This window comes from Aotus nancymaae, unplaced genomic scaffold, assembly GCF_030222135.1.
Source record: "Aotus nancymaae isolate 86718 unplaced genomic scaffold, 86718_ANA_hifiasm-v0.15.2.pri h1tg000014l, whole genome shotgun sequence".
NCBI classification, from domain to species: Eukaryota; Metazoa; Chordata; class Mammalia; order Primates; family Aotidae; genus Aotus; species Aotus nancymaae.
In genome coordinates this window covers 38,690,560-38,704,968 of record NW_026988425.1, presented here as the reverse complement: position 1 = coordinate 38,704,968, position 14,409 = coordinate 38,690,560, and the positions used below count along the sequence as shown (strand labels likewise).

At 38.9% G+C, this 14,409-nt stretch overlaps 1 pseudogene; it reads left to right on the top strand.

The window, feature by feature from the left end:
* Positions 1-357: 357 nt before the first annotated feature.
* LOC105722438 (PHD finger-like domain-containing protein 5A) lies at positions 358-741 on the top strand (annotated as a pseudogene).
* Positions 742-14,409: the final 13,668 nt, after the last annotated feature.

The window sequence follows — 14,409 nt, the reverse complement described above, 5'->3', positions numbered from 1 at the left end:
ATCGTCGACAGTTTCTTACAAAACTAAGCATACGCTTGCCATATAATCCAACGATTGTGCTCTTTGGCATTTACCCGAATCAGTTGAAAACATGTCTACACAAAAAGCTATACACCAATATGTATAAAAATTGTATTCATCATTGCCAAAACTCAGAAGAACCAAGGCTGTCTTCCTTAGGCTATGGTTTAAATGTGTCCTTCAAAGTTCGTATGTTGAAAACTTAGTCCCAAATGTAACAATATTGGGGGTTGGAGCCCAATAAGAGGCAATTATGACTCTTTCATGATGTTGTAACCACGGAGTGGGCTAGTTATCATGAGAGTGGGCTTGGTATAAAAGCAAGTTTGGTCCGGCGGCCGGCTTCATTGGGAACTATGGCTAAACATCATCCTGATTTGATATTTTGCCGCAAGCAGGCTGGTGTTGCCATCAGAAAACTGTGTGAAAAATGTGATGGCAAGTGTGTGATTTGTGCGTCCCTGCACTCTGGTGTGCATATGTGATGAGTGTAACTATGGATCTTACCAGGGGTGCTGTGTGATCTCTGGGGTCTCTGATGCCTATTATTGTAAGGAGTGTATCATCCAGGAGAAGGATAGAGATGGCTGCCCAAAGATTGTTAATTTGGGGAGCTCTAAGACAGATCTCTTCTATGAACGCAAAAAATATGGCTTCAAGAAGAGGTGATTGTGCAGGGTAGGCTTAAGGTAGAAAATTTTTAAAAAATTAAAAAAAAAAAAAGAGGTGATTGGTCGGTGGCCCCTTCCTTCCCCCTACATCAAGCTGCTGCAGCTACCAGAAAAGATGCCTACTACCAGCAGAAAGGGAGCAGAGCACAGAGCATCACCAGGAGTGTCTGCTAGTGTACTGGTAGTTTGCCACTCTCCTCTCACCCAGACATGTGGTATGGATGGAAAAGGATTCTTCACAGAGCACTCTGGCACACTGTATCAGAGAAAAATTGATACGTCAGTTAGTGTTTCTTGAATTTGAGAAGCAAATATCTTCTCTCCATATTGATATGTTCTTCCGCAACGAAGATCTTCTAAAAAGAAATACTATTTTAGTCTTCTGCTTGAGGAGTTGACTGTGAAGCTACGCCCAGTGAAAAACATGTTCCTGCAGCAGCTCCGGTGGCAACTGTCCTTGAGGAACCTTCAGTGTGTGGTGGGAAGCTATCAGAACAAGAAATGTAGGCATTTACTCTTGAAACACTTTTGCTGATGTTATGTTATTTCCTTCTTAGAAATTGGAAAACTTTTCTGTTACAATTATATTAATAAAGTTGTTGTTTATTTTCTGGTTAAAAAAAAAAAAAGCAAGTTTGGGCCCTTCTTGTTCTTGTTCTCATGCTCTCTTGCCCTCTGCCTTCTGCCCTGCGATGACACAGCAAAAAGGCTGTCACCACCTGTGGTCCATCTACCTTGGACTTTCCAGCCTCCAGAACTACAAGAAATATGTCTCTTTTCTTTATAAATTGGCCAGTCTGCAGTTTTCCATTATGACCACACAAAACAGACTAAAACCATAGATGAATAAATAAATATACTTATTCATGTAAATATGAATAAATATTTATTTATTTATCCAATGTCCTGGATGTCCATCAGTACTATGAAAGAAATGAGCTATCAAGCCATGAAAAGACATGGAGTAAACTCAAATGCATTTTACTCAGTGAAGAAAATCCAATCTGAAAAAGATAAATACTGTACGATTCCAACTACATGACATTCTGGAAAAAACAAAACTGTGGAGACAGAAAAAGATCAGTGGTTGCTAAAGGTTAAGAGGAGGAAGGCATAAATCAACAGGGCACAGAGGATTTTTAGAGCAGTGAAACTCTTCTGTATGGTACTGCAATGGTGGATACATGTTATTATGCACTTGTCAAAACCTATAGCATGTACAATACCAAGAGGGAACTCTCACATGTAATACAGGCTTTGTGTGATAATGATGTGACAGTGTACAGTCACAGAATAAAACAAATGCACCACCCTGGTTCAGGGTGTTGATATTCCGTGAGGCTGTGTATGAGGTGGTGGTGAAGCACAGAGGGTACATTAGAACTCTCTGTACTTCCTGCTCAATTTTCCTGTGAATCTAAAACAGCTATAAAAATAAAGCCCACTTAAAAGATAAGGACAGACATGGAGAATTTATTCAAATTAATTTACAAACATATTAAGAAATAATTCCATAGTTTAGACTAGTAATTAACAAAGAAATCTTTAAGTGGAAACTCCTTGATTTAGATTGTGGCCATAGGAACAAATGCATTATTCTTTTTTTAAAATAAAAAAGTATACTTTATGTAACTAGTTAATTGGTAACACACTCTCTAGAAATGGGCCTGACAAATTCAATATGGAGGTTCTATCAAGTGATGTGTTCCGTTGGCAAAATTATATGTTTATTTGCCAAGATTAACAACTACATTACAATGCCAAAAGTTTTGTTTCAATTAAAATAGTTGAACATTATTAATTCCATGAGTTGTCCAGAAGACAGACAAGGAAAAATCATGTTTAACTGCCAGTGTTGTCTTCACTGAAAGGAAGATCACTCTCAAAGATTATTCTCAAATTTTAGTGCCTGACACTTGCTAAAATTGGCACAAAGATTTTGATATAAATATTTTTACCCTTTCTGGCTTGTTTTCTCATCGGATTTGTCTTTTTTCTTAGTGGCTTATCATTTAGTATTTGACAGAGTTCAATGGGTGTTATTTTATTCTTTATTTGTTTCTTTCCTATTGTTGATTCTTATATTCCACATATAAATTCAAATAGCTCATTCTCATAAAATGATTTTCTGATGTAAAGTATTCAGGTAGAGAATAAATTAGTAGATAGGAATTTGGTAGTAATTTTCCTAAAACAAACAAGTTCTATTCTTCCATTTTATTACCTCTTTTATCCAAATTTAAAGAAATTTTGCTGAACAAAACACTTAGATTCGATAAATCAAATCATTATAATAGTTTGTCATTAGTTCACTTTAGAAAAGGGCAATGTATGGAGAAAAGGCAGGGAACTTAGTATGTGATAAAAGTAACATCTTAAACTTGAAAGTTCTTAAATGTTAAATAATTTATATTTATAGTTTTAATAATTTGAGCAATTATTTGGAAAAATTAAGTGAATTTTTACCTCATGCTGTCAAAAAAAGGTGAAATAAGTATTTGTATGTGTGATTGGATGAGTGATGTCTCTAAATATACCCAGGTTCTAATCTTTGGAACCTGAGAATGTTACTGTATACTGAAAAAGGGTCTTCACAAGTGATTAAGTTTAAGAGCTTGAGATAGGGAGATCATCCTGGAATACCTAGGGATGTCCTGTATGTAATCATGTTTTGTAGTCAACTATTTTTCTATCTCAACTACATTATTATTTTTATTATTTATTGAAAATTATATACAAAGGACATGGAAAAAGAAACTTAATCAGAAGTTGGGAGAAAGTTGTCCCTATTGGTAAGATGATGCTAGTCAGTAACATAGATGATACCCTGGACTTCACCAGCAGAGCATGCACATTTAGTGCTAACTCAGAGCCAGTGCTACATCTAAAATGACCTAGCTGCAACTTTTTCTTGACCCCTCTCCTAAGGCATAAAACTATTTCTTAAGAAACTAGCGTATCACTAATTAACTTAAACATTTAAAACCAGATAGAAAATATAAGATGCCATTGAATTGTTATTTACTATAATATTGACCATTCAACTATTGTAAAGAAATGGCTTACCATGAGAAAAAGAATGAATGCATTTATTATGGTGTATCCAATCAATGGAAGAGTATGCAGCCAATGCAAATTGTTTTCAGAGAATTTTTGGTTGACCAGAAGAAATTTTCATAAAGGATGTTACATAGCAGTATATAAAGTTGTTTACATGGTATGATCCCAATATTTTTACAAAATCTTTTAAGTGAAAATAAATAGGAAACATAAGGGCTAGAAGAAAGGACATCAAATTGCAAGTAGTTGTTTTTCTAGATTGTGGAAAATAGCCTTTGTTATCATCTTTCTGTTTATGCATGGTATTTTTTTGCAATAAACACGAATAACATAATGAAACACTATATCATAAAGGTATATTATGTATGGATGTATATAGATACAGCTTTAAGTAAAATCGTAAATGCAGTAAACAGTGTAATCAGATAAAATTGTGTCAGCAGTGGCTCTGATTGTAGCAAACTGAAGGAAGGTGGGCACGATTGAATACCACGGTGCCTGCTTCTCCACTGCTCGACCCTGGTTATACATTGGAATCGGAGCATTTTTTAACATATGAATACCTGAGCTGTGCCCTTAGACATTCTGAGATTTTTTTGAGTGGGGATGAGGCAACTGTATTTTGTTAGATTTCCCCCAACTGACCCTAATGGGCAGGAAGATTCAGATGTTACACAGTTAAGCAATGGTTCTTAAAATTTTTTATGTAGAAGAATCACTTGGTGCTTGTTAAAAAATACAAATTCTTGGCCCTTCACTTCCACAAATTCTGATTCTTTCTGTTTAAGGTAAAGCCCTCACAGAAATATGCATTTTTAAACACCCAACTTTTCTGTTACAGATGTTCCATAAGAAACACTTTACATAAACTTGAGCAATTATGTTTTAACAAATATAGGAAAGTTAAGAGAAAGTACCTGCTGAGGGCAATTTTTACCACTATTCGAAATTCACACAGCCATGAGCATATACATGTGTGTGTGTGTGTGTGTGTGTGTGGTGTGTATATATTTTACTTCCAAATTAATCTAATTAATCTAATTCTCAGTTGCCATTTGTAGTTTACCTTTTAAATGCAAAAGTGTCACCTATGGGTAAAAATAGGTAACTGCAAGATGATTTCAGTTTTTGCATTAAATTATTTAATTTGTACATACTTCATCTCTAAAAATGTATTGCCCAATCACTAGAGAGGCAAGACTGAGTCATGATTAAAAGCAAGAGTTCTGATGTCCCACTGACCTTTGAACCCTTGCTTTGTCACTCACTAGCTGTATGCTTCTCAGAGCCACCATTCCTTTATCTGCAAGCAAGGTTATCAGTAGTGCTTACCACACAGAGTTAAATACCAGAATACGGAAGAGCACTCGGCACAGCGTCTAGCATACACTACAAGCTCAGTAAGAGGTTGTGTTTTCTTGCACCAAAATCCACTCGCTAAATATGATTCATACTGAATTTGAGTAATATGATTCCAGTAGCAAATATTATTCTTGATCATTGTGAGAATGCTACTAGATTGAAAATCTGAAATTAAAATGTTATCTGCAGTCACACTTATGTAAACTACTTAGCTTGCTATGATTTCTCACTCTAAGAAGTTCATTCAAAACTAAGAATAGGCCGGGCGCGGTGGCTCAAGCCTGTAATCCCAGCACTTTGGGAGGCCGAGGCGGGTGGATCACGAGGTCAAGAGATCGAGACCATCCTGGTCAACATTGTGAAACCCCGTCTCTACTAATACAAAAAAATTAGCTGGGCATGGTGGCGCGTGCCTGTAATCCCAGCTACTCAGGAAGCTGAGGCAGGAGAATTGCCTGAACCCAGGAGGCGGAGGTTGCGGTGAGCCGAGATCGCGCCATTGCACTCCAGCCTGGGTAACGAGAGCGAAACTCCGTCTCAAAAAAAAAAAAAAAAAAAACAAAAAACTAAGAATCCAGGAGAGGCCAAGATGGCCGACTAGAAACAGCTGCAGTCAGAGTCTCCCACTGAGAACAAAAATGGCGAGTGAATTCTGCACCAGCAACTGAGGTATTCAGGTTCTCTCATTGGGACTGACTAGGCAGTTGGTGCAACCTGTGGAGAGGGAGGAAAAGCAGGGTGGAGCAATAGCCCACCTGGTAGCAGCACGTGGTAAGATGAGCTCCCACCCCCAGCCAAGGAAGGCGGTGAGAGATTGTGCTACCTTGTCCAGGAAACCACACTTTTCCCACAAATCTGTGCACCCCGTTTATCAGGAGGTCCCCCTTGTGAGCCCATGCCACCAGGGCCTTGGATCCCAAGCACAGAGCTGTGCAGATTCAGATTCTTAGCAGCCACACAGCTGGAGATTACCTAAGACTACTAAGTTTGGAGGTTGGTAGGGGGTGGGGAGGTAGGGGCGGGGCCACCACTACAGCTCCAGTCTGCTGTTTCTTGGACCCAGGAGGAATTCCCCAGAGTGCGGCACAGTGGCTGTGGCAGATCATGGGCAGACTGCCTCTTTAGGCTGGACCCTGACCCATACCTCCTCACTGGATGGGGCCTCCCTGCAGGAATTTTAGCAATTCCAGCCAGGGGTTTATGGACAGAACTCTGATCTCACTGGGATGGAGCCCCTGGGGGGAGAGACGGCCATGGTCTCCACAGATTGGAGATTTAGTCTTTTTCCCCACTGGCTTTGAGAAATCTGGACAGTCAGGACTAGTGGGATTCCCCCCAGGATAGTGCACTCCCTCCACCAAGGGGCAATCAGAGTGCTTTGTTAAGCGGTCCTGATCCCTATGCCTCCAGACTGGGTACATGGCAGTGAGAACTTCAAGCCAGTGGATCTCAGCTTGCTGGGCTTTGTGGGGGTAGGATCCACTGAGCTAGACTACTGGCTCCTTGGTTTCAGACCCCTTTCCAGGGGAGTGAACGATTCTGTCTCCCTGGCTCCAGGCACCACTGGGGTATGAAAAAAAAAAAAAACTCCTGCAGCTAGCTCAGTGTCTGCCAAAATGGTCCCCCAGTGTTGTGCTTGAAACCCGTGTCCCTGGTGGTGTAGACACCCAAGGGAATCTCCTGGGCTGCAGGTTGCAAAGACCATGAGAAAAGCATAGTAGCTGGGCTGGTATGCACTGTTCCTCGTGGCAGAGTTCCTCATGGTTTCCCTTGGCTAGGGGCGGGAGTTTCCTGACCCCTTGCCCTTTCTGGGTGAGGTGTCGCCTCACCTCACCCTGCTTCGGCTCACCCTCCATGGGCTGTACCCAGTATCTAACCAGTCCCACTGAGATGAGCCAGGTACCTCAGTTGGAAATGCAGAAATCACCCGCCTCCTGCATTGATCTCACTGGGAGCTACAGACTGGAAACGTTCCTATTTGGCCATTTTGCCAGCCACCAAGATGCAACCAATTTAAGAGATCATTTGGGTTCACAGCAGATATATGCATGGTTGGTGTTAATCCTTATTTAGAACTTGGCAAAATCCAGAGACAGAGTTTGCTTCAAACATTCCTTCAATGTTATCTTTAGAAAATCAAGTTACTCTATATTAACCACACAAAAGAGCATCTTTAATGTTTCGGCCAAATGAATGTTTTATTTGTTAAACCTTGTTTATTTAACTTGTTTCTTCTTTCTATTCTTTTCGGAATATTTCCTTCCTTAATTGTCCTTTCTGTGTCTGCTTATTGTCTATCTTGATTATTTGCCAGGTTGCTTTTTAAAGCCAACGAGAATCTGTTCTCAATTTTTGTTTTTTTGTTTTAGGATGGTCACAGTGTTTCCAGAATTTGGCCTGAAGTTTTCAATTAGATTGCAATGACTCTTTAATTTGAAAATATTGTTGTTCTTACTGGCTGTATACTTAACAAGAAAAGAAAAACAATTCTCTCTTTACTTTGATAGTCTTCTACTGAACAACAAAAATCTGACCCAAAATGCCAAAGTAGTATTAATTCATTGAAACTGATGAGAAGTAAGACACAATGAAAAGTAAGTGGCACTGAGAATTTTGAGAATAAATGCATTTAGCATGTTGGTTTAAGACACCTAACAGGATCAAAGCAAACTCAAAGTGTGAGTTGTGATATTTTAAAATAACATTTGATCTACCTTTAGAGTTTGATTATTACAAAAAATTATTCACTTCGACCTTTGTAGTGTTCATTCTAAATAACTCCAATGTCACATCTGTCTAATTTTCCATTTCTACTTGATCATTTAACAAAGTTGCAAGGAAAAATCCATTTTCTGTAGGACGAATCTTAATAGGGAAGTCAGATTCATGGGCTTCCAGTTTGACTACTTTATTTCTAATACTGAAACTCCCTCGGTTTATTCTCCTCTGTTTACCACATCTTATCTTTTGAACAATAAGGGGGTACTGGAACAAGTTTTGTTAGGTAAGATTTCAGCAAACAATATTCAAACATCATCACTATGATCAAATATTCTTCAAAGAAACCCTGGCATACTTAGTGAATACTTCAAGTTCTGTTAGTTTTCTGGTTGAAAACTAATGCTCCATAAGAACATTTGCTAACATACTTAGAATACTACCGGTAGTTAGGAAGGAAATAAAGCTGTAAGATGGAAATTACAATCACAAAAACAGTATCAGCAAGGAAATTGCTAAGGCATATGTTGTAGGTATTCAAAATACCAGTAACTATAAAGAGACACCACGTTCCAATCATTCCCTGTTATTGATATTTTCCCCCCATGATTTCCTAGTACAGATGCTACCAATCCATCTAACTCTTCATTTGGAGAATATAAAAATAAAATACCAATTATTTTGCTCTCTCCCATATATTTTTATATATAGTAAATATGTAACATATTTATGAAAAATCTTTAATAAATACAATAGCAGCAATCATTAATACTTATACATAAAGCATTCTGCTCAATGCTTGATGTATATTTTCTCCATTTAATTCTCATAACAACATTAAAAGATAAGCATTATGTTTTTCTGCATATACAGATGAAAAGGTTCAGTTGGTTTAAGTGACCTGCCTGAGGTCACACTGTCAATAAACAGCTATTGATTGGCTCTTTTTACTCATCCTGGTCACTTCTAACTTACTACCCCTGAGGTGCATTTCTCACCTCAGCAGGGAAAATGGAGCCCACTTTCCTTTATGCTTATTTCAGACTATCAAAGAGTGGCCAAATAGCAGCCTGGGAGAAGACCCGAATAATTAATAGAATCAGCAGTAGAATTTAAGCTAGTAAAGTCATAGACCAAATATAATTTGTACAGGCAATTAGAAATATAATTATGAATTTGGACAAAGACTTATCTCTTACAGTCCATACAGACTTGATATCACCATCCAGAATATACCAAACCTTATAGTAGAATCATTAGCCAACATAAAATAAAGCAAAGTCTGTAACTATGGAAACGTGCACGCTTTGTTGGTAAGCAGCCAAAATGATTTGTTAATTGAAAGCAAGTGAGCATAGACATCAATTTTGTCATGCAGATATATGTGGTCACAACTACCTCTCCTCTTGCCTACACAAATATTTTGTCACTGCCACTTCTTCTAAGACCATTGAGTATTTTGCTAGCAAATTTTGCTTCCTTCTCAGAGTAAGTTCCCTGATCCCACATCAGGACAGCATTCTGTAAAATGTGGACCTGAAGATAATGGTCCTGGTATATCATATTCTAAAGATGATTCTAAGTGGTAAAAAGTATTCCTCCTCAAATATAGCCAAGAGTTCACCACCACAGATTTAATGGTATACTTTTTCCCATCTTCTACTAACTACAACCCTTCCACAGCCCTTTTTGCTGAACACAGTAGAGTAAATCTAACAATATATAAATGTCTGCAAAGCTCATAGGCTTACTTATACTGTGGTAACAGTTTGGACTCACAACTCTGAATCTCTATGAAAAGAGTAAACTAGATGTATTTCAAAATGAAAAATGCAAACTGAGATAACCTGTATTAACATGATTTAGTTCTTCCATGAAAACTTTACCCAGAAGATAAAAACTGTAAACCACTGAATATTGTTTGCTTCAAGGTATCCACGGAAATCAATTTATCTGAGATAGTAGTTTGATTGCTTGGACAAAGAGCTCATTACCTGTCAAATAATAGTTTATCAATTCTTCCCATAATACTCACCTTACTCTGTCCACCAATATTAAACCACCGTATCACAAATTTTACCCAATCTCTATCCTCCTTCCACCATGAAATACCTTAGACCCCAACATGTGAACATGCACTCCCCCTTGGGAGGTACAGCTGATACCCTGGCAAGGTGGTGTTCTACCTCCCTGCAGTGAGTTCTAATAAATATATTTGGCTTTACTTTATTCAATGGCTGTTTTGTGATACCTGAGGTAGTTCAACAGAAGAGAATGTCAATATGACACAAAGATCTGGAATCTTTCAAGTCTAATCATCCAGAATTCAAGCTGTTTTTAGTTTAACCCATTTTAAAAGCATCTTTGTTTTTCAAGACTTAAGGAAACAAAATTACATAGGTCCACCACAACCAATGAATATGGAAATTTTGTAGAGAGATTTTCAAGATTATTTAACATAGTCTCATAGATTGTGAGTGTAGGTTAAAAAACACTTTACAGTGGTTGATTTTTTAAAGGAGTGTCAGCAGATTTTAAAGTGCATAAGAGTGCAGAAGATAGAATTTCCATTTTTCTTCAATTTGTGGGTGCATTTCTCAAAAATTAAATCCAGACTTGTTTCCTAAGGCAACATTTTGGAAAAGTTTTATTTTTTTTAAAATAGGCCGATGACTAGCTATTTGTCCACTTAAACAAGGATTTTAGAGAAAGTAATTCCCTTTATCCCATAATTTTAAAAATTATTTCATAACTAAGAAAAGAGGAAAACAGTGAATTTAAATTCATAAAAGTAGAAAGCTGAAATAATTAAGCTATGGGACTCTAAATGAATGAAAAGCCTCAATTTTTATTATCTCTATTTTCATGAAGCATCGGCAGCATTATCATTTAAGAAGAAACCTTTGACTCAGCTGTAAATAAGAGTATTTATGTTAATAATTGTTTGAACACATGACATAAATACCCTTTTACTGCAAATATGCTAACATCTACGCTAACTATATGTATTATCTATGTTAACTAATGCTGTGTTGCTAAATCACTTGATTAAACACCTGCTAATATCAGTTCCTTTTTCACTCTTACTAGGAAGTTTCCTGCTGGGGATCTAACCTGGGTTCACAGACAAGTAGTTTAGCCTTTTGCAAAAGTAGGAAGAACTGTGGTCATGAAAATATTTCTACTTTCCCTGGGTAAGAAACTATAAAAACCTACCTCATTGGATCAGACAGGAAAGAAAAAAGAGCCTGAAGAAAAAAAATGCACAAATTAAGATGTTGATAACTTAATCTATCATAGAGCCTTCCTGTAGAACAGTAGTAGGTAATGGAAGTTTTCAGCTATTCACTTTTTAACAGAAGAGAAAACATGCCGACTAATTAAAAACAAGAAAAGATAGGTGTAAGGCAATCAGCCTCACAGTAACTGGCTTTTGTGCTACTAAAACACATGCTTTATCATCAGAACCTATGAAACTATCACATGAAGAATATCCAGATGCCAGTTAGAAAGACTAGCCAATGAAATGTTCGGCAGACGTAGGAGGTAATTAGTTACCCTGTTGTGGAGGTTACTGAAAAGAATGATTTCGATTTTTCTATTTCTTTTCTATTATCTAGGCACGTGGAAATAAATAAGAATGTAGATAATTCAAAGTTAAAGAAAATCTAATTAGATTTGGTTTTATGAAATCTGGAAGGAGTATACGGAATTTTGGATATAATGGCTAAGGTTGCCACACAGGATGGCATCATGAAGGAATGATGAGACACAGCGACTAGAGGAATTGTTTCTGATACAGACGGTAAGCCTGGTGAGGCAAGGCTGTGCGTCTTAGTTATCTTCACATGCTTGGGGTTCAACTCAGCATCTGCCACATATGAGCTACTCATTTTTTAATCTATGAAGGAATGATCTTGAGGCAGTTAAAGGACCTAGCTCTTATAGATATCAACACTACACAATTGTTTTACTTAATATCTCAACTTAGAGATGTAACTGGGAATTTATACAGCAGATCTCTTATTTCTTTCATAGCAAAGCTATAATGGCTAAGGAATCAGGTGGCTCAAGAAGTTCAAATTCTTTCAAAAGTGCTCCCTTGCTGTGTGGGTAGGTTCCTTGGTCTTCTTTGGAGTGGTTCTCCTTCCTATGAAATGGATGTGATAGGAGTGTCTGCTCTTGAGATTGTGGAGATTAAATGAGATCATCCACACAGCGGTTAGTGTGCTTGCCTGTCCACAGAGAGCATTCAATAAATATCAGTGATCATTATTACTCATATCCTTTAATAAAATCATAATGAAATGGGAGAGTTCCCTCATCCCTCTCACTGGATGTGCAACAGGGGTATGGCTTGCTCCTTCAGTAGCCCTGCTGCTCAAACCCCAAGGGGGAGCATGCAGACAGGCAGGTACAGAAGCCGAGTGGAGTGTTTTTTGGGCTCTGGCCCCACGGTAGTGTCTAGCAGTGAATGTCTACAACTCTTGAAACCCAAGATGGCACTGCTTCAGCTTTGCCATTTTCAGATGGCTTATGTTAATCAGCTCAATTAGAGCCTCTTCATTATTGCAAAGGCAGAGGGCCAGTTTGACAGCTTTCTGTATCCCAAGTTCTTGCCCAGTGTACCAGAAAAATCAGATCACACGTAGGCTTGATGGATGAGTGCAAGGTTTTACTGAGTGGTGGATGTGGCTCTCAGCGAAATGGATGGGGAGCCAGAAGTGGGGATGGAGTGGGAAGGTGGTCTTCCCCTGGAGTTGAACCACCCAGTAGCCGAACACTTCTCTGACCGCCCCAGCCAAACTCTCCTTGGTGCCCAGGTCATTCATTCCACAGTCACTGGTCTGCCCGTGTCTGCTGGTGTCTGTGGGTGTGTTCCTCTCCTCCTCTCAACAGTCAGCCACTTGTGTCTGTGCCCGCTAAGGTCTCGGGATTATAGGCACAGGACAGGAAGTCATGGTGGACCAGAGTGGTGTTGAAAAATGCAACATTTGGGTGCAAAACCAGGATTGCCTGTTCTTAGTTAGGTCTGTGGGCACAGATCCGAGGGTGGAGCCCTCACCAGGAACCCTGCCCTCCTCCACCCAGCACTTCCCTGCCCCACTCCTGTATCAATAAGATCTTTCAATAGCTAACTGCTCTAATTTCTTGTGGCTGCTGTAATTTGTTATCATAGACCCAAGAATTCAATGTAGGAAGAAAATAGTGTTTCCAGCTGGTTCTGTCTATCAGTAAAGCAAAAACATTCTTTGAAAACTCTCAGGAGACTCTCTTTTTTGTTTTATTGGTCAGAAGTATTAGCTAGATGCAAAAGTAATGGCAGTTTTTGCCATTAAAAGTAATTTCACCATTAATTTTAATAGCAAGAAATGCAATTACTTTTGCACCAACCTAATATGTTTTCCATCACTAGATGCAAAGGAAGCTTGAAAAGCAATATACAGTTTTTCCAGCATGGAGAGCAGAAGGCATTCAGATAGGAGACCAGGAATAACTGTCAGGTAAACCAACTGACAGTCTACAGATACCTGGTCTATAAGAATGTTGAAGGGATGGTGATTTGGGCAGAGAACGAAAGAGAAACAGAGAGGTGGAACTCTTATTGGGCACCCACTATGTGTGAGGCAGTGAGCCTGCTAGTTCTATACATCATCTCATTTCATCTTCCCAGTAGCCCTCTGAGGTTAGTATCAGCATTTCCATTTTTGCAGAGAAGAAAACAGAGGTTCAGAAAATTTTGAAATCACATTCTAGTACAAAGGGCTACTGAATGATGAAGACAGGAATAAAACTTAAATGTGTCAAAATCCAGACACCATGCTCTTTCTAGTAGTCAAAAATGATTATTATTAGACCTAGGAGATCATTCATAGTTGACTTATTTCCCTAGCGGCCACTCTTCTTAGGAAGATATTTTATTCTAACAGTGTTCACCAAAACTCAGAGCACTTTACCAAAATCATATATCACTCCATGGCTGTGGCTATGGGAGTAGCCAAAATGCCTTAGTTCCATCACAAACATCATGAGATGCAGGGCCTGATTAACAAAATGCTGGGCGCAGTGGCTCATGCCTGTAATCCCAGCACTTTGGGAGGCCAAGGTGAGCAGATCACGAGGTCAGGAGTTCGAGACCAGCCTGGTCAGTATGGTGAAACCTCATCACTACTAAAAATGCAAAAATTAGCTGGGCGTGGTGGTGTGCACCTGTAGTCCCAGCTACTGGGGAGGCTGAGGCAGAAGAATCACTTGATCCCAGGAGGCGGAGGTTGCAGTGAGCTGAGATCCCACCATTGCACTCCAGCCTGGGCGACAAGAGTGAAACTCCGTCTCAAAAACAAACAAGCAACAACAACAACAACGGGAATGTGGCACAACAAGCCTTGCCCCTGCCACAGTGAGTGGGATTCCTGGACTTCTTATGGCAAATGTTATCCTCTTCACTAAGAATCATTGGCTGAATTGTATTTGTTGGTGATAAGCACAAGAAGAAATGCAGCTCAATTATTTGCAGCTGACCTCAGGAATTAAATCAGCTTTATGTCTTCAGATCTGCCCTTGCAGACATGAGTTT